Raw genomic sequence first — 19,949 nt, 5'->3', positions numbered from 1 at the left:
GGCTGCTGCATAGAGAGGCCGGGCTGAGAACAGTCACTGCAGTCTGGGGGCTGCTGCACAGAGAGGCCGGGCTGAGAACAGTCGCTGCAGTCTGGGGGCTGCTGCATAGAGAGGCCGGGCTGAGAACAGTCGCTGCACTCTGCGGGATGCTGCATAGAGAGGCCGGGGCTGAGAACAGTCGCTGCAGTCTGGTAGCTGCTGCACAGAGAGGCCGGGCTGAGAACAGTCACTGCAGTCTGGGGGCTGCTGCACAGAGAGGCCGGGCTGAGAACAGTCACTGCAGTCTGGGGGCTGCTGCACAGAGAGGCCGGGGCTGAGAACAGTCGCTGCAGTCTGGGGGCTGCTGCATAGAGAGGCCGGGGCTGAGAACAGTCGCTGCAGTCTGGGGGCTGCTGCACAGAGAGGCCGGGCTGAGAACAGTCACTGCAGTCTGGGGGCTGCTGCACAGAGAGGCCGGGGCTGAGAACAGTTGCTGCAGTCTGGGGGCTGCTGCATAGAGAGGCCGAAGCTGAGAACAGTCGCTGCAGTCTGGGGGCTGCTGCACAGAGAGGCCGGGGCTGAGAACAGTCACTGCAGTCTGGGGGCTGCTGCACAGAGAGGCCGGGGCTGAGAACAGTCGCTGCACTCTGCAGGATGCTGCATAGAGAGGCCGGGGCTGAGAACAGTCGCTGCACTCTGCGGGATGCTGCATAGAGAGGCCGGGGCTGAGAACAGTCACTGCAGTCTGGGGGATGCTGCACAGAGAGGCCGGGTTGAGAACAGTCACTGCAGTCTGGGGGCTGCTGCACAGAGAGGCCGGGCTGAGAACAGTCACTGCAGTCTGGGGGCTGCTGCACAGAGAGGCCGGGCTGAGAACAGTCGCTGCACTCTGCGGGATGCTGCACAGAGAGGCCGGGGCTGAGAACAGTCACTGCAGTCTGGGGGCTGCTGCACAGAGAGGCCGGGCTGAGAACAGTCACTGCAGTCTGGGGGCTGCTGCACAGAGAGGCCGGGCTGAGAACAGTCACTGCAGTCTGGGGGCTGCTGCACAGAGAGGCCGGGGCTGAGAACAGTCGCTGCAGTCTGGGGGCTGCTGCATAGAGAGGCCGGGCTGAGAACAGTCGCTGCACTCTGCGGGATGCTGCATAGAGAGGCCGGGGCTGAGAACAGTCACTGCAGTCTGGGGGCTGCTGCAGAGAGACGCCGGGCTGAGAACAGTCACTGCAGTCTGGGGGCTGCTGCACAGAGAGGCCGGGCTGAGAACAGTCACTGCAGTCTGGGGGCTGCTGCACAGAGAGGCCGGGGCTGAGAACAGTCGCTGCAGTCTGGGGGCTGCTGCACAGAGAGGCCGGGCTGAGAACAGTCACTGCAGTCTGGGGGCTGCTGCACAGAGAGGCCGGGGCTGAGAACAGTCGCTGCAGTCTGGGGGCTGCTGCACAGAGAGGCCGGGGCTGAGAACAGTCGCTGCAGTCTGGGGGCTGCTGCACAGAGAGGCCGGGGCTGAGAACAGTCGCTGCAGTCTGGGGGCTGCTGCACTGAGAGGCTGGGGCTGAGAACAGTCGCTGCAATCTGGGGGCTGCTGCACAGAGAGGCCGGGGCTGAGAACAGTCGCTGCAGTCTGGGGGCTGCTACACAGAGAGGCCGGGGCTGAGAACAGTGGCTGCAGTCTGGGGGCTGCTGCACAGAGAGGCCGGGGCTGAGAACAGTCGCTGCACTGTGAACAGGTCGTGCTGTAGCCCCCAGGAACCAATCAGAATCCTCTACTCTAAAGGAGTGATTGGTTGCTATGGGCAACGAGGTAACTTTCTTTGATAGGTGAGGGTCCCTAAGCCAGAACTTGGGTCTGCGAAGGATTTTCTTGTCCCTGACACCATACTTCTTCCATGCACTTATTTACACAGTCCTGGACAATCCCTGGGAATGTTAAGCATGACGCATTTTGGGCCTGTGGACTCTCATTATGGATTCCCTGGCTTCCCCCGTGCTGGAGACGTGGTCTGTACACGAGCTGATTCATAGGTAACACGCCCTGCACATGATCCAAGATCACTGCTATCTCCCGGTTGCTATGGATCTCAGATTAGAGGGGCAGCCGAGCGGACGGACACGGGAACATACAACATGCAATTCAAGTGCAGGATGTGGGGGCCTGTAATAGTGTGTGAGGCGGGGGAGGGGTGCGATGCAGTGGTCTCCTGTACAGACCGGTGTCAGGACTGATAACTATGGGGCCAAGACTCCAGTGTTTGCGCTCTGGGTGTGCGGCACTTGACTCATAAGTGGCTCCAAGAGCGCAGGGCTGAGGGCCCTTGTCAATATGACCTGATAAGCGGAGTCGGCACCGCTGCCATAAAGTCTGCTGCTCCTGTACGGTCACCGTCTGCCTGGACGAAGGAGACAATTAAACCCTCATGTGAGGAGGATTTTTCATTACATATTGGCCACCAGGTGGCACTGTTTCATTGAGGTCTATGGAGAACAGGCTAAAAATTTCATCCTGGTCTGACAGTTCTCGGCTATGGTTATCTGATGATGGGAAAGCTGGGTGACATTAAGTAAGACCCCAGTAACTGCGACCGCTCGGGTCTCCTGATACAGCGAGGGAAATCACCATGGTAACCAACGCAACAGGGCGGTCAGCTGTATCTAATGTGTGGTACGGTCTGCTGAGCTGTGTATCTAATCACAATACTGTCTGCTGTGTATCCAATCCTATGGTGTGTGATACTGTCTGCTGAGCTGTGTATCTAATCCTGTCCTGTGTGATACTGTCTGCTGAGCTGTGTATCTAATCCTATCCTGTGTGATACTGTCTGCTGAGCTTTGTATCTAATCCTATCCTGTGTGATACTGTCTGCTGAGCTTTGTATCTAATCCTATCCTGTGTGATACTGCCTGCTGAGCTGTGTATCTAATCCTATCCTGTGTGATACTGTCTGCTGAGCTGTGTGTCTAATCCTATCCTGTGTGATACTGTCTGCTGAGCTGTGTATCTAATCCTATCCTGTGTGATACTGTCTGCTGAGCTGTGTATCTAATCCTATCCTGTGTGATACTGCCTGCAGAGCTGTGTATCTAATCCTATCCTGTGTGATACTGCCTGCTAAGCTATGTATCTAATCCTATCCTCTGTGATACTGTCTGCTGAGCTATGTATCTAATCCTATCCTGTGTGATACTGTCTGCTGAGCTGTGTATCTAATCCTATCCTGTGTGATACTGACGGCTGAGCCGTGTATCTAAGCCTATCCTGTGTGATACTGTCTGCTGAGCTGTGTATCTAATCCTATCCTGTGTGATACTGACTGCTGAGCTGTGTATCTAATCCTATCCTGTGTGATACTGCCTGCTGAGCTGTGTATCTAATCCTATCCTGTGATAGTCTGCTGAGCTGCGTATCTAATCCTATCCTGTGTGATACTGCCTGCTGAGCTGTGTATCTAATCCTATCCTGTGTGATACTGTCTGCTGAGCTGTGTATCTAATCCCATCCTGTGTGATACTGTCTGCTGAGCTGCGTATCTAATCCTATCCTGTGTGATACTGCCTGCTGAGCTGTGTATCTAATCCTATCCTGTGTGATACTGCCTGCTGAGCTGTGTATCTAATCCTATCCTGTGTGATACTGACTGCTGAGCTGTGTATCTAATCCTATCCTGTGTGATACTGTCTGCTGAGCTGTGTATCTAATCCCATCCTGTGTGATACTGTCTGCTGAGCTGCGTATCTAATCCTATCCTGTGTGATACTGCCGGCTGAGCTGTGTATCTAATCCTATCCTGTGTGATACTGCCTGCTGAGCTGTGTATCTAATCCTATCCTGTGTGATACTGACTGCTGAGCTGTGTATCTAATCCTATCCTGTGTGATACTGTCTGCTGAGCCGTGTATCTAATCCTATCCTGTGTGATACTGTCTGCTGAGCTGTGTATCTAATCCTATCCTGTGTGATACTGTCTGCTGAGCTGTGTATCTAATCCTATCCTGTGTGATACTGTCTGCTGAGCTGTGTATCTAATCCTATCCTGTGTGATACTGCCTGCTGAGCTGTGTATCTAATCCTATCCTGTGTGATACTGTCTGCTGAGCTGTGTATCTAATCCCATCCTGTGTGATACTGACTGCTGAGCTGTGTATCTAATCCTATCCTGTGTGATACTGTCTGCTGAGCTGTGTATCTAATCCCATCCTGTGTGATACTGACTGCTGAGCTGTGTATCTAATCCCATCCTGTGTGATACTGTCTGCTGAGCTGTGTATCTAATCCTATCCTGTGTGATACTGCCTGCTGAGCCGTGTATCTAATCCTGTCCTGTGTGATACTGTCTGCTGAGCTGTGTATCTAATCCTCTCCTGTGTGATACTGACTGCTGAGCTGTGTATCTAACCCTATCATGGGTGATACTGACTGCTGAGCTGTGTATCTAATCCCATCCTGTGTGATACCGCACAGAACTTTCACTATGGCCGCCACCACTCGGCTTTCCTCAGATACTGAAGGACGAGTAGCTCTAGTTCTGCGGAGACGTTGGGACTTGCCTTTCCGGAGTCCTGGAAAGCTGGGATATAAGGTAGTGACGTCTGCAGAGTGTGGTGCAGGCGACGTCCCATCCCCCTCAGATTTGTGAAATTTGCCGGATTTGTGAGAAATAAACGAGAGAAGAATTTGGGGATTAGCGTCCCTTTAAGAAGATTTAGTCATTTCTGACCCGACTAATGGGCCAATTAGTAAATGAGCAGACGGGATAATTGTCCTTAAGAGGACGTGATGTCATCAGTGCGGGAGCAGAGGATTCTGGGAGGTGGACGCTCACTATTAACCCATCCACTGCTGGTAAAGTTTTGGCATGGTCGTGAGTACGATTACATTTGGCGGTTTCTCTACCACATCAGGTCACATGACATAACGGGCAGCCGGAGCGACGCCATCTTGTCACCTGCTCACCTGTAAATGGTGACCCGGCACTGACCCACAGAGCTTACAGTCTATATACCCCCCGTGTAATGTCCATACTACAGTCACTGCAGCCATTAAGCTGGGGGCGACAAATGCAAATACCGGTATATATGGCAGAGATGTTGGGTTCTGTGGAAAGCAACAAAATGCAAGGACTGCAGTGAAGACTGACACAAAGAGGGCTGCAGCACTGTACAAGATGGGTGAAAAAACCCTGAGAGCTCAGTAATAACTGACTGATAACTGCAGTTAAGACTGACACACAGCCAGGGCATATGGAGGGGAGAACACTGTATAGTAATGTAGACGCCCAGCTCAGGGTCGGAGAAAGGCGAGGTGTCGGAGGAGCTGACAACCCTTGCGGGCACTGCAATGGTGGCCCCTAAAGGGAGCGGAGCCCCGGGGCTGAGAACATGGAGGGGCCGAGATTCCCAGGACTATTTCCCGTCTTCTCCATGAGCTCATCCCCGCTCCGGGCCGGATGCTCCAGGGTAATGTGCACATGATAACACTTCCTGGACACCTCACGTGAGGTCGGCGAGGTGTCCTGACCCCAGATTCATGGCCGCTTCCTCCAGGGCAGACAATGGCTGCCATCATTAACCCTCTGGTGACCAGCGTCCTACACTGGACCTGAACGAGGTGTGGGCGGTGGTCCCTACAGACATAAGGTCCCAATAAAACAGCCAATTCAGTGAGGGGACAATGGTGTGCCGGCCCTTTAATAAGTACTCAGGACCATGAAATACATGAGGAACTGGGAGGGAAAGGAAAACCGTGAGGAGGAGGCCTGATGGAGACAGTCAGGAAGGAGGAGAAGTGGAGGAATCCCGGGGGCCGCCAGGAAGCAGCTGATAACAGGGAGGGAAGTCACCATGGTAACCAACACCGTGTACACAACAGGAACCGCTGCCAGGGGCGGCTGTACCTAACATGTGATCCTGACTGCCGAGCCACGTATCTAATACTGTCATGTGTGATCCTGACTGCCGAGCCACGTATCTAATACTACCATGAGTGCGGCTGTACCTAACATGTGATCCTGACTGCCGAGCCACGCATCTAATACTATCGTGTGTGATCCTGACTGCCGAGCCACGTATCTAATACTGTCATGTGTGATCCTGACTGCCGAGCCACGTATCTAATACTGTCATGTGTGATCCTGACTGCCGAGCCACGTATCTAATACTGTCATGTGTGATCCTGACTGCCGAGCCACGTATCTAATACTATCGTGTGTGATCCTGACTGCCGAGCCACGTATCTAATACTGTCATGTGTGATCCTGACTGCCGAGCCACGTATCTAATACTGTCATGTGTGATCCTGACTGCAGAGCCACGTATCTAATACTGTCATGTGTGATCCTGACTGCAGAGCCACGTATCTAATACTATCGTGTGTGATCCTGACTGCGAGCCACGTATCTAATACTGTCATGTGTGATCCTGACTGCAGAGCCACGTATCTAATACTACCATGAGTGCGGCTGTACCTAACATGTGATCCTGACTGCCGAGCCACGTATCTAATACTATCGTGTGTGATCCTGACTGCCGAGCCACGTATCTAATACTGTCATGTGTGATCCTGACTGCAGAGCCACGTATCTAATACTGTCATGTGTGATCCTGACTGCAGAGCCACGTATCTAATACTGTCATGTGTGATCCTGACTGCCGAGCCACGTATCTAATACTATCGTGTGTGATCCTGACTGCCGAGCCACGTATCTAATACTGTCATGTGTGATCCTGACTGCAGAGCCACGTATCTAATACTGTCATGTGTGATCCTGACTGCAGAGCCACGTATCTAATACTGTCATGTGTGATCCTGACTGCCGAGCCACGTATCTAATACTATCGTGTGTGATCCTGACTGCCGAGCCACGTATCTAATACTGTCATGTGTGATCCTGACTGCAGAGCCACGTATCTAATACTGTCATGTGTGATACTGACTGCAGAGCCACGTATCTAATACTATCGTGTGTGATCCTGACTGCCGAGCCACGTATCTAATACTATCGTGTGTGATCCTGACTGCCGAGCCACGTATCTAATACTGTCATGTGTGCGGCTGTACCTAACATGTGATACTGACTGCCGAGCCACGTATCTAATACTGTCATGTGTGATCCTGACTGCCGAGCCACGTATCTAATACTATCGTGTGTGATCCTGACTGCCGAGCCACGTATCTAATACTGTCATGTGTGCGGCTGTACCTAACATGTGATCCTGACTGCCGAGCCACGTATCTAATACTATCATGTGTGATACTGACTGCTGAGCCACGTATCTAATACTGTCATGTGTGATACTGTCTGCTGAGCTGTGTATCTAATCCTATCCTGTGTGATACTGTCTGCTGAGCTGTGTATCTAATCCTATCCTGTGTGATACTGTCTGCTGAGCTGTGTATCTAATCCTGTCCTGTGTGAAACTGTCTGCTGAGCTGTGTATCTAATCCCATCCTGTGTGATACTGACTGCTGAGCTGTGTATCTAATCCTATCCTGTGTGATACTGTCTGCTGAGCTATGTATCTAATCCTCTCCTGTGTGATACTGTCTGCTGAGCTGTGTATCTAATCCTATCCTGTGTGATACTGTCTGCTGAGCTGTGTATCTAATCCTGTCCTGTGTGAAACTGTCTGCTGAGCTGTGTATCTAATCCCATCCTGTGTGATACTGACTGCTGAGCTGTGTATCTAATCCTATCCTGTGTGATACTGTCTGCAGAGCTGTGTATCTAATCCTATCCTGTGTGATACTGTCTGCAGAGCTGTGTATCTAATCCTATCCTGTGTGATACTGTCTGCTGAGCTGTGTATCTAATCCTATCCTGTGTGATACTGTCTGCAGAGCTGTGTATCTAATCCTGTCCTGTGTGATACTGTCTGCTGAGCTGTGTATCTAATCCCATCCTGTGTGATACTGACTGCTGAGCTGTGTATCTAATCCTATCATCATGATCTCTTCACGATAACTATTGCCATTATATCAGTGATGTCATCAGCAGGGGGCGGGGCTGTGACAACCTCTCAGACAGGATATACAGGCAGGTTGTCAGCAGTAATAGATGTTACTGTAGTATCAGGTGTGTGGATCACATGTCATTATACCAGTGATGTCATCAGCAGGGGGCGGGGCTGTGACTACCTCTTAGGCAGGTTGTCAGCAGTAATAGATGCTCCTGTAGTATCAGGTGGTATACATTACTCCGGACGGGCTGTGCCGCCTCCTCTCTGACAAGTCCTGTCACGGCCTCCGCTCTGAGCTCAACTTCTACATTTCAAAGACAGGAATTAGCGCTGTTTTAGGCTGACGTCTGCGAGGATCCTCCACCCAAAATATCACACGAGGCCAATTATCCCAATGACCCAACACTCCCGCGGCCACCACAGCGTTTGATGTCACAATCCTGAAATATTTACAGGTAATTTACAGCCGCCATATTGTGACTTCAGACCTGGAGCGTGCGGGGTGGAGAGGGGTACAAACCGAGGACACGTCCCCTGAAGAGACCTGCCACGTTTCATGTGGTTAATCAAGAGGAGGAATTTATCAGCAGAGCGATGTTCTGCAGAAGTCTAGTGAGGTCAGTGGTGCAATAATCTGCAGGATATATCACTGTGTATCTGTCAGGGTGAGATGGTCTGCAGTAACAGAATATTCTGGGTGCTCTGAGGGTCGCCTATGTGGGGCTGATACAGGACACACATGCCGGGCCCCTGGCTGGGATCTGCTGTTTACATTCCATTCACTAAGAGGACGGCGTCACCTCACCCTGATATCAGCTCCGCTCTCCTCACTGGGTCTCACACTGAAACGGAACCGCCCCGACCAGCTGTGTCCGGAGACGGGAGAGAGGAGGGCCCCCCCCCATGTCTATAATCATAGCAATTAATTCACTTCTACATCCGTGCAGAAAACATCATCCAAACTACAGAAAGGAAGAGACTAACAGTATATAGTGATATGGAGCATGCCGGTATAACCTGGGCATCTCCTGTATATAACTATATATGTACAGCCGGTATAACCTGGGCATCTCCTGTATATAACTATATATGTACAGCCGGTATAACCCGGGTATCTCCTGTATATAACTATATATGTACAGCTGGTATAACCTGGGCATCTCCTGTATATAATTATACATGTACAGCCGGTATAACCTGGGCATCTCCTGTATATAACTATATATGTACAGCCGGTATAACCTGGGCATCTCCTGTATATAATTATATATGTACAGCTGGTATAACCCGGGTATCTCCTGTATATAATTATATATGTACAGCCGGTATAACCTGGGCATCTCCTGTATATAACTATATATGTACAGCCGGTATAACCTGGGCATCTCCTGTATATAATTATATATGTACAGCTGGTATAACCTGGGTATCTCCTGTATATAACTATATATGTACAGCCGGTATAACCTGGGCATCTCCTGTATATAACTATATATGTACAGCTGGTATAACCTGGGTATCTCCTGTATATAACTATATATGTACAGCCGGTATAACCTGGGCATCTCCTGTATATAACTATATATGTACAGCTGGTATAGCCTGGGTATCTCCTGTATGTAATTATATATGTACAGCTGGTATAACCCGGGTATCTCCTGTATATAATTATATATGTACAGCTGGTATAACCTGGGCATCTCCTGTATATAACTATATATGTACAGCTGGTATAACCTGGGCATCTCCTGTATATAATTATATATGTACAGCTGGTATAACCTGGGCATCTCCTGTATATAACTATATATGTACAGCTGGTATAACCTGGGCATCTCCTGTATATAATTATATATGTACAGCTGGTATAACCTGGGCATCTCCTGTATATAATTATACATGTACAGCTGGTATAACCTGGGTATCTCCTGTATATAATTATATATGTACAGCTGGTATAACCTGGGCATCTCCTGTATATAATTATATATGTACAGCTGGTATAAGTTATACATCTTCTTGTATATAGTGATATGGAGCATGCTGGTATAACCTGGGCATCTTCTGTATATAATTATATATGTACAGCTGGTATAACCTGGGCATCTTCTGTATATAACTATATAGGTACAGCCGGTATAACCTGGGTACCTCCTGTATATAATTATATATGTACAGCCGGTATAAGTTATACATCTTCTTGTATATAGTGATATGGAGCATGCTGGTATAACCTGGGCATCTCCTGTATATAATTATATATGTACAGCTGGTATAAGTTATACATCTTCTTGTATATAGTGATATGGAGCATGCTGGTATAACCTGGGCATCTCCTGAATATAACTATATATGTACAGCCGGTATAACCTGGGCATCTCCTGAATATAACTATATATGTACAGGCGGTATAACCTGGGCATCTCCTGTATATAATTATATTTGTACAGCTGGTATAAGTTATACATCTTCTTGTATATAGTGATATGGAGCATGCTGGTATAACCCGGGCATCTCCTGTATATAATTATATATGTACAGCTGGTATAACCTGGGCATCTCCTGTATATAATTATATATGTACAGCTGGTATAAGTTATACATCTTCCTGTATATAGTGATATGGAGCATGCCGGTATAACCTGGGCATCTCCTGTATATAACTATATAGGTACAGCCGGTATAACCCGGGCATCTCCTGAATATAACTATATATGTACAGCTGGTATAAACCGGGCATCTCCTGTATATAATTATATATGTACAGCTGGTATAAGTTGTCCATCTTCTTGTATATAGTGATATGGAGCATGCTGGTATAACCTGGGCATCTCCTGTATATAATTATATATGTACAGCTGGTATAACATGGGCATCTCCTGTATATAGTGATATATGTACAGCTGGTATAACCTGGGCATCTCCTGTATATAACTATATATGTACAGCTGGTATAACCTGGGCATCTCCTGTATATAGTGATATATGTACAGCTGGTATAAGTTATACATCTTCTTGTATATAGTGATATGGAGCATGCTGGTATAACCTGGGTATCTCCTGTATATAATTATATATGTACAGCTGGTATAAGTTATACATCTTTTTGTAAATAGTGATATGGACCATGCTGGTATAACCTGGGCATCCCCTGTATATAACTATATATGTACAGCTGGTATAACCTGGGCATCTCCTGTATATAGTGATATGGAGCATGCTGGTATAACCTGGGTATCTCCTGTATATAATTATATATGTGCAGCTGGTATAACCTGGGCATCTCCTGTATATAATTATATATGTACAGCTGGTATAAGTTATACATCTTCTTGTAAATAGTGATATGGACCATGCTGGTATAACCTGGGCATCTCCTGTATATAATTATATATGTACAGCTGGTATAAGTTATACATCTTCTTGTATATAGTGATGTGGACCATGCTGGTATAACCTGGGCATCTCCTGTATATAATTATATATGTACAGCTGGTATAAGTTATACATCTTGTATATAGTGATATGGAGCATGCTGGTATAACCTGGGCATCTCCTGTATATAATTATATATGTACAGCCGGTATAACCTGGGCATCTCCTGTATATAATTATATATGTACAGCCGGTATAACCTGGGCATCTCCTGTATATAATTATATATGTACAGCTGGTATAACCTGGGCATCTCCTGTATATAATTATATATGTACAGCCGGTATAACCTGGGCATCTCCTGTATATAATTATATATGTACAGCCGGTATAACCTGGGCATCTCCTGTATATAATTATATATGTACAGCTGGTATAACCTGGGCATCTCCTGTATATAATTATATAGGTACAGCCGGTATAACCTGGGCATCTCCTGTATATAATTATATATGTACAGCCGGTATAACCTGGGCATCTCCTGTATATAATTATATAGGTACAGCCGGTATAACCTGGGCATCTCCTGTATATAATTATATAGGTACAGCCGGTATAACCTGGGTATCTCCTGTTTATAATTATATATGTACAGCTGGTATAAGTTATACATCTTCTTGTATATAGTGATATGGAGCATGCTGGTATAAACTGGGTATCTCCTGTATATAACTATATATGTACAGCTGGTATAAGTTATACATCTTCTTGTATATAGTGATATGGAGCATGCTGGTATAACCTGGGTATCTCCTGTATATTATTATATATGTACAGCTGGTATAACCTGGGCATCTCCTGTATATAATTATATATGTACAGCTGGTATAACCTGGGTATCTCCTGTATATAATTATATATGTACAGCTGGTATAACCTGGGTATCTCCTGTATATAACTATATATGTACAGCTGGAATAAGTTATACATCTTCTTGTATATAGTGATATGGAGCATGCTGGTATAGCCTGGGTATCTCCTGTATATAACTATATATGTACAGCTGGTATAAGTTATACATCTTCTTGTATATAGTGATATGGAGCATGCTGGTATAACCTGGGTATCTCCTGTATATAACTATATATGTACAGCTGGTATAAGTTATACATCTTCTTGTATATAGTGATATGGAGCATGCTGGTATAACCTGGGTATCTCCTGTATATAACTATATATGTACAGCTGGTATAAGTTATACATCTTCTTGTATATAGTGATATGGAGCATGCTGGTATAACCTGGGTATCTCCTGTATATAACTATATATGTACAGCTGGTATAAGTTATACATCTTCTTGTATATAGTGATATGGAGCATGCTGGTATAACCTGGGCATCTCCTGTATATAATTATATATGTACAGCTGGTATAACCTGGGCATCTCCTGTATATAATTATATATGTACAGCTGGTATAACCTGGGCATCTCCTGTATATAACTATATATGTACAGCTGGTATAACCTGGGCATCTCCTGTATATAATTATATATGTACAGCTGGTATAAGTTATACATCTTCTTGTATACAGTGATATGGAGCATGCTGGTATAACCTGGGCATCTCCTGTATATAACTATATGTACAGCTGGTATAAGTTATACATCTTCTTGTATATAGTGATATGGAGCATGCTGGTATAACCTGGGCATCTCCTGTATATAGTGATATGGAGCATGCTGGTATAACCTGGGCATCTCCTGTATATAACTATATATGTACAGCTGGTATAACCTGGGCATCTCCTGTATATAATTATATATGTACAGCTGGTATAAGTTATACATCTTCTTGTATACAGTGATATGGAGCATGCTGGTATAACCTGGGCATCTCCTGTATATAACTATATATGTACAGCTGGTATAAGTTATACATCTTCTTGTATATAGTGATATGGAGCATGCTGGTATAACCTGGGCATCTCCTGTATATAGTGATATGGAGCATGCTGGTATAACCTGGGCATCTCCTGTATATAACTATATATGTACAGCTGGTATAACCTGGGCATCTCCTGTATATAATTATATATGTACAGCTGGTATAAGTTATACATCTTCTTGTATATAGTGATATGGAGCATGCTGGTATAACCTGGGCATCTCCTGTATATAATTAGATATGTACAGCCGGTATAAGTTATACATCTTCTTGTATATAGTGATATTGGCCATGCTGGTATAACCTGGGCATCTCCTGTATATAATTATATATGTACAGCTGGTATAACCTGGGCATCTCCTGTATATAATTATATATGGACAGCCGGTATAACCTGGGCATCTCCTGTATATAATTATATATGTACAGCCGGTATAACCTGGGCATCTCCTGTATATAACTATATATGTACAGCCGGTATAGGTGCAGTATAGTTTTAGTGTTTTCTTGCTGCTTTATATATTCTGTGTGATGTCACAGGCTGACACTGTATACAGTATATTGTAGAACTAGACACACAATGACAGGATTAGATACACAACTCAGCAGATGTTGTCACATGTCAGGCTTAGATACACTGGTTTAGAAGACAGTATCACATATGAATTGACTTATAATATAACCAGGGAGGGAGGAGTAGGGGTCAGACATGCATATTACATATATATAACATAGTATATAAGGCCTCATGCACACGGCCGTTGTTTGGGTCCGCATCTGTGGCTCCGTTCCACGGCCCCGCAAAAAAACGGCACGGTCGTGTGCATGAGGCCTAAGGCTGATAAAATCGTCTGGTTATCCTGCAAGTTGATCCAGAAGAAGGCAAAAACCCCTGTGAGGTAGAAGCCGATTTTCCTCACTTCAGGATACCGCCCTGGATGAACGGCCCCTCCAGGACCTGCAGCCGGAGACATCATCGCCCTCATTTCAGATGAGATGACCAAGTATCATGCATAAGGGGTCCTCCCGAGTCTCCCCCCAAATTACACATGTCGAGGGCAAAAAGAATAGTGTGTGAGAGGAGACCATCCCTCCAGATCGCCGATCACTACAGCCCCCATCATCTCACAGCCTCGTCCTGCGCTCTCAGCCACAAGTGTTTGCACAATGAATAGTTCAGCTGTAATATCAGCTCCTAATGATGGACAGGGCGTGACGGGGTTAATCCAGGGTTTTATCATCTTACTGACCCTCCTGCTGCAAGGGGAGCGGATGAACACTAGAGGGAGCCCTGGAGAAAAGCTGAGCCGTGTATCTCATCCTGTCCTGTGTGATACTGTCTGCTGAGCTGTGTATCTAATCCTGCCCTGTGTGATACTGACTGCTGAGCCGTGTATCTCATCCTGTCCTGTGTGATACTGTCTGCTGAGCTGTGTATCTAATCCTATCCTGTGTGATACTGTCTGCTGAGCTGTGTATCTAATCCTGTCCTGTGTGATACTGTCTACTGAGCTGTGTATCTAATCCTGTCATGTGTGATACTGTCTGCTGAGCTGTGTATCTAATCCTATCCTGTGTGATACTGACTGCTGAGCTGTGTATCTAATCCTATCCTGTGTGATACTGTCTGCTGAGCTGTGTATCTAATCCTATCCCGTGTGATACTATCTGCTGAGCTGTGTATCTAATCCTATCCTGTGTGATACTGCCTGCTGAGCTGTGTATCTAATCCTGTCCTGTGTGATACTGTCTGCTGAGCTGTGTATCTAATCCTGTCCTGTGTGATACTGTCTGCTGAGCTGTGTATCTAATCCTATCCCGTGTGATACTATCTGCTGAGCTGTGTATCTAATCCTATCCTGTGTGATACTGCCTGCTGAGCTGTGTATCTAATCCTGTCCTGTGTGATACTGTCTGCTGAGCTGTGTATCTAATCCTGTCCTGTGTGATACTGTCTGCTGAGCTGTGTATCTAATCCTATCCTGTGTGATACTGTCTGCTGAGCTGTGTATCTAATCCTATCCTGTGTGATACTGTCTGCTGAGCTGTGTATCTAATCCTATCCTGTGTGATACTGTCTGCAGAGCTGTGTATCTAATTCTATCCTGTGTGATACAGTCTGCTGAGCTGTGTATCTAAGGCTGCTTTCACACTAGCGTTCGGGTTTCCGTTCGTGAGCTCCGTTTGAAGGAGCTCACGAGCGGACCCGAACGCAGCCGTCCAGCCCTGATGCAGTCTGAATGGAGGCGGATCCGCTCAGACTGCATCAGTCTGGCGGCGTTCAGCCTCCGCTCCGCTCGCCTCCGCACGGACAGGCGGACAGCTGAACGCTGCTTGCAGCGTTCGGGTGTCCGCCTGGCCGTGCGGAGGCGTGCGGATCCGTCCAGACTTACAATGTAAGTCAATGGGGACGGATCCGTTTGAAGATGCCACAATGTGGCTCAATCTTCAAGCGGATCCGTCCCCCATTGACTTTACATTGAAAGTCTGGACGGATCCGTCCGAGGCTATTTTCACACTTAGCTTTTTTTAGCTAATATAATGCAGACGGATCCGTTCTGAACGGAGCCTCCGTCTGCATTATTATGGGCGGATCCGTTCAGAACGGATCCGCCCGAACGCTAGTGTGAAAGTAGCCTTATCCTATCCTGTGTGATACTGTCTGCTGAGCTGTGTATCTAATCCTGTCCTGTGTGATACTGTCTGCTGAGCTGTGTATCTAATCCTGTCCTGTGTGATACTGTCTGCTGAGCTGTGTATCTAATCCTATCCTGTGTGATACTGTCTGCTGAGCTGTGTATCTAATCCTATCCTGTGTGATACTGTCTGCTGAGCTGTGTATCTAATCCTATCCTGTGTGATACTGCCTGCTGAGCTGTGTATCTAATCCTATCCTGTGTGATACTGACTGCAGAGCTGTGTATCTAATCCTATCATGTGTGATACTGACTGCTGAGCTGTGTATCTAATCCTATCCTGTGTGATACTGTCTGCTGAGCTGTGTATCTAATCCTATCCTGTGTGATACTGTCTGCTGAGCCGTGTATCTAATCTTACCACGTGTGGTCCCATCATCCCTCCTGTGCACTTGTCGTGCAGCTGCATGTCTGACCAGCAGGTGGCGCAGTGTTGCTGTGAACACTGTACTGAGGGGCTCGCAGTCTAGAGCAGGTTATCTGCTGTGTAATCACTGAGCAGGAAATACAGAGATCGCTGACCGCGGAATCGGGGGAAGTATCTCCTGGTAATAATGCTGAGTGACATGATGGGGGATGTAGTGCTGTGTGCGTCCATAAGACTGTGTCCCACATGAGAGGATTAGATACACAGCTCAGCAGTCAGTATCACACATGACAGGATTAGATACACAACACAGCAGACTGTATCACACAGGATAGGATTAGATACACAGCTCAGCAGACAGTATCACACAGGACAGGATTAGATACACAGCTCAGCAGACAGTATCACACAGGACAGGATTAGATACACAGCTCAGCAGACAGTATCACACAGGACAGGATTAGATACACAGCTCAGCAGACAGTATCACACAGGACAGGATTAGATACACAGCTCAGCAGACAGTATCACACAGGATAGGATTAGATACACAGCTCAGCAGTCAGTATCACACAGGATAGGATTAGATACACAGCTCAGCAGTCAGTATCACACAGGATAGGATTAGATACACAGCTCAGCAGACAGTATCACACAGGATAGGATTAGATACACTGCTCAGCAGACAGTATCACACAGGATAGGATTAGATACACAGCTCAGCAGTCAGTATCACACAGGATAGGATTAGATACACAGCTCAGCAGACAGTATCACACAGGATAGGATTAGATACACTGCTCAGCAGACAGTATCACACAGGATAGGATTAGATACACAGCTCAGCAGACAGTATCACACAGAATAGGATTAGATACACAGCTCAGCAGTCAGTATCACACAGGACAGGATTATATACACAGCTCAGCAGTCAGTACCACACAGGATAGGATTAGATACACAGCCCAGCAGACAGTATCACACAGGACAGGATTAGATACACAGCTCAGCAGACAGTATCACACAGGACTGGATTAGATACACAGCTCAGCAGTCAGTATCACACAGGATAAGATTAGATACACAGCTCAGCAGACAGTATCACACAGGACAGGATTAGATACACAGCTCAGCAGACAGTATTACACAGGACAGGATTAGATACACAGCTCAGCAGACAGTATCACACAGGATAAAGGATTAGATACACAGCGCAGCAGACAGTATCACACAGGATAGGATTAGATACACAGCTCAGCAGGCAGTATCACACAGGATAGGATTAGATACACAGCCCAGCAGACAGTATCACACAGGACAGGATTAGATACACCGCTCAGCAGACAGTATCACACAGGACAGGATTAGATACACAGCTCAGCAGACAGTATCACACAGGACTGGATTAGATACACAGCCCAGCAGACAGTATCACACAGGACTGGATTAGATACACAGCCCAGCAGACAGTATCACACAGGACTGGATTAGATACACAGCCCAGCAGTCAGTATCACACAGGACAGGATTAGATACACAGCTCAGCAGACAGTATCACACAGGATAGGATTAGATACACAGCTCAGCAGACAGTATCACACAGGATAGGATTAGATACACAGCTCAGCAGTCAGTATCACACAGGATAGGATTAGATACACAGCTCAGCAGACAGTATCACACAGGATAGGATTAGATACACAGCTCAGCAGTCAGTATCACACAGGACTGGATTAGATACAGCTGCCTCCCTCTTCCGCTCCGGTGGGCCGGTTATTACAGTCTGGGGGGTTGTCGGTGCAGCCAGTCAGGCGTCTTGTTGTCAGGGGGGGCGGGGCTGCAGGTACAATATCCCAGGTGATCAGGAAGCGTGCAGTTACCTGCGGTGTAAGAGGAGACGCTGGAGCGATGTGCAGGGTATGGGGCCCGGCATAGTGTTACTGCTCACAGGGTAAGTACAGATGGAGAACTACAGGTCCCAGCATTGCCAGGGGCCACAGCACGGCTTCAGTGATGTGTGTAGTGGTTACTCGAGTGGAGGAGGGTCATGTAACAATATGAGTAGAAGAGCTGGCACTCTACTGGGTGACATCATGTTTACATGGGGAGTGGCGGTCTCATACAGGTGCTGACAGAAGGTAGGTACACGCTGATGCCACCGGGCAGGATATGTGCACCCTCTGGGCTGACTGCAGGGCCCGCACCCCTCAGCTCTGTTAGTGTCCAGGGTTAGGCCTCTTGCACACCACCGTTGTGCTCCCGTGGCCGTATTGCGGGCCACATACGGCGGTTCCGCAATACACGGGGCATTTCGTATCATGGATGCGGACCTATTCACTTGAATGGGTCCGCAAATCCGGAGATGCGGTGCCGAAGCATGGAACGGAACCCCATGGAAGCACTAAGTAATGCTTCCGATCCGCGCTTCCGTTCCACAAGAAAGTAGAAGTGTTGCGGTGCCCAATGCACGTAACGGAACCACAACGGCCGTGTGCAAGAGGCCTGAGACTGGATGGAGGTATTATTTTGACACTGTGTGGCGGTATTAGTGGTCTCTAGTCGCATTATGTAAGTGGGATGTGGCAGCGGTTACCGTATGCTGGTGTCATTGTGGCAGGGTAGTGTCTGGACATTATATGGTGGTGGTAATGTTGGCATTGTATGGTAATATCAGTGTGCTGTTTACAGACCCGGTGGCATTATTTGGGCATTGTATGACGGTATATGCACTGTAATGTGTTATTTATATTGTATGGTGGCATTATATACAGAATAGTATTTCCTATATAGTGCTATGTACATTGTATGGTGGTATTAATACTGTACGGTAGTATTATTTATATTGTACGGTAGTATATACATTGTATGCTGGTATTTATATTGTACGGTAGTATAAACATTGCATGGTGGCATTTATATTGTACGGTAGTATATACATTGCACGGTGGTATTATTTTTATTGTATTTTATTCCTGGGGCACTGTATGGTGTATTATATGCACTGGTGGTATTATACACATTATATAGTGGTATTATTTACATTTTATCATACAGTATATTGTGTGGGATGATTTACAACGGTCGTATTTTATAGATTAATTACAATGTGTGGTGGTATTTACATTACATACTCTACAATGTGCGGTATTCTATACATTGGTGGTATTATATATACCTATACGGTGGTGCTATTCATATCGTACAGTGGTTCTATAAATCATCATACGTCGGCCGTTTTTAGGCACTGCGTGGTGGTATTATACACATTATATAGTGGTATTGTTTAGTGTGTGGTGGTATTATTTACACTGTGTCGGTATAGTAACCTACCTGCATACATTTGGTTCTCATACCCTATCCGGTCCTACATGGTGAATAATCCTGACGGGCGGTGGCGCTGTGACGTGGGACAGGGCTGGTATTATGGGTGACCCCTGTGTTGTCACAGTTGGCTCCTACACTCGGGGTGCCGGCGGTACAGCAGGGATGGCGGACACGGAGTGGCACGCCTGCAGCGAGCAGACATGGGAGGGACAGACAGGGATTAGCGTGTGTTTTGTTCTCACGTTCCGGCAGCTCTTGTCATGAGGACGGGTCGCACCAGTTACTGGCGGCACTGGACATACGCCATGGAGAGG

At 46.9% G+C, this 19,949-nt stretch overlaps 1 protein-coding gene across 3 annotated transcripts in view; it reads left to right on the top strand.

Moving 5' to 3' along the window:
* The window catches only part of ARHGEF2 (Rho/Rac guanine nucleotide exchange factor 2), an 88,045-nt gene that overhangs the window by 3,407 nt on the left and 64,689 nt on the right, over positions 1 to 19,949 (top strand). Inside the window, exon 1 of one of the 3 annotated variants that reach the window (XM_044274279.1) lies at positions 8,433 to 8,543. The exons of 1 other annotated variant lie outside the window; for it this stretch is intronic. The gene's annotated coding sequence lies outside the window, so the exon portion shown is untranslated. Of the gene's footprint in view, positions 1 to 8,432; positions 8,544 to 18,191; positions 18,263 to 19,949 lie in introns of those variants that run through there. One more of the 3 variants, XM_044274278.1, reaches the window with a different exon arrangement.

The sequence above is a fragment of the Bufo gargarizans genome, unplaced genomic scaffold (genome assembly GCF_014858855.1).
Source record: "Bufo gargarizans isolate SCDJY-AF-19 unplaced genomic scaffold, ASM1485885v1 original_scaffold_1624_pilon, whole genome shotgun sequence".
Classification (NCBI taxonomy): domain Eukaryota; kingdom Metazoa; phylum Chordata; class Amphibia; order Anura; family Bufonidae; genus Bufo; species Bufo gargarizans.
The sequence above is the reverse complement of the archived record's forward strand: the minus strand, read 5'-3'. Positions and strand labels throughout refer to the sequence as shown.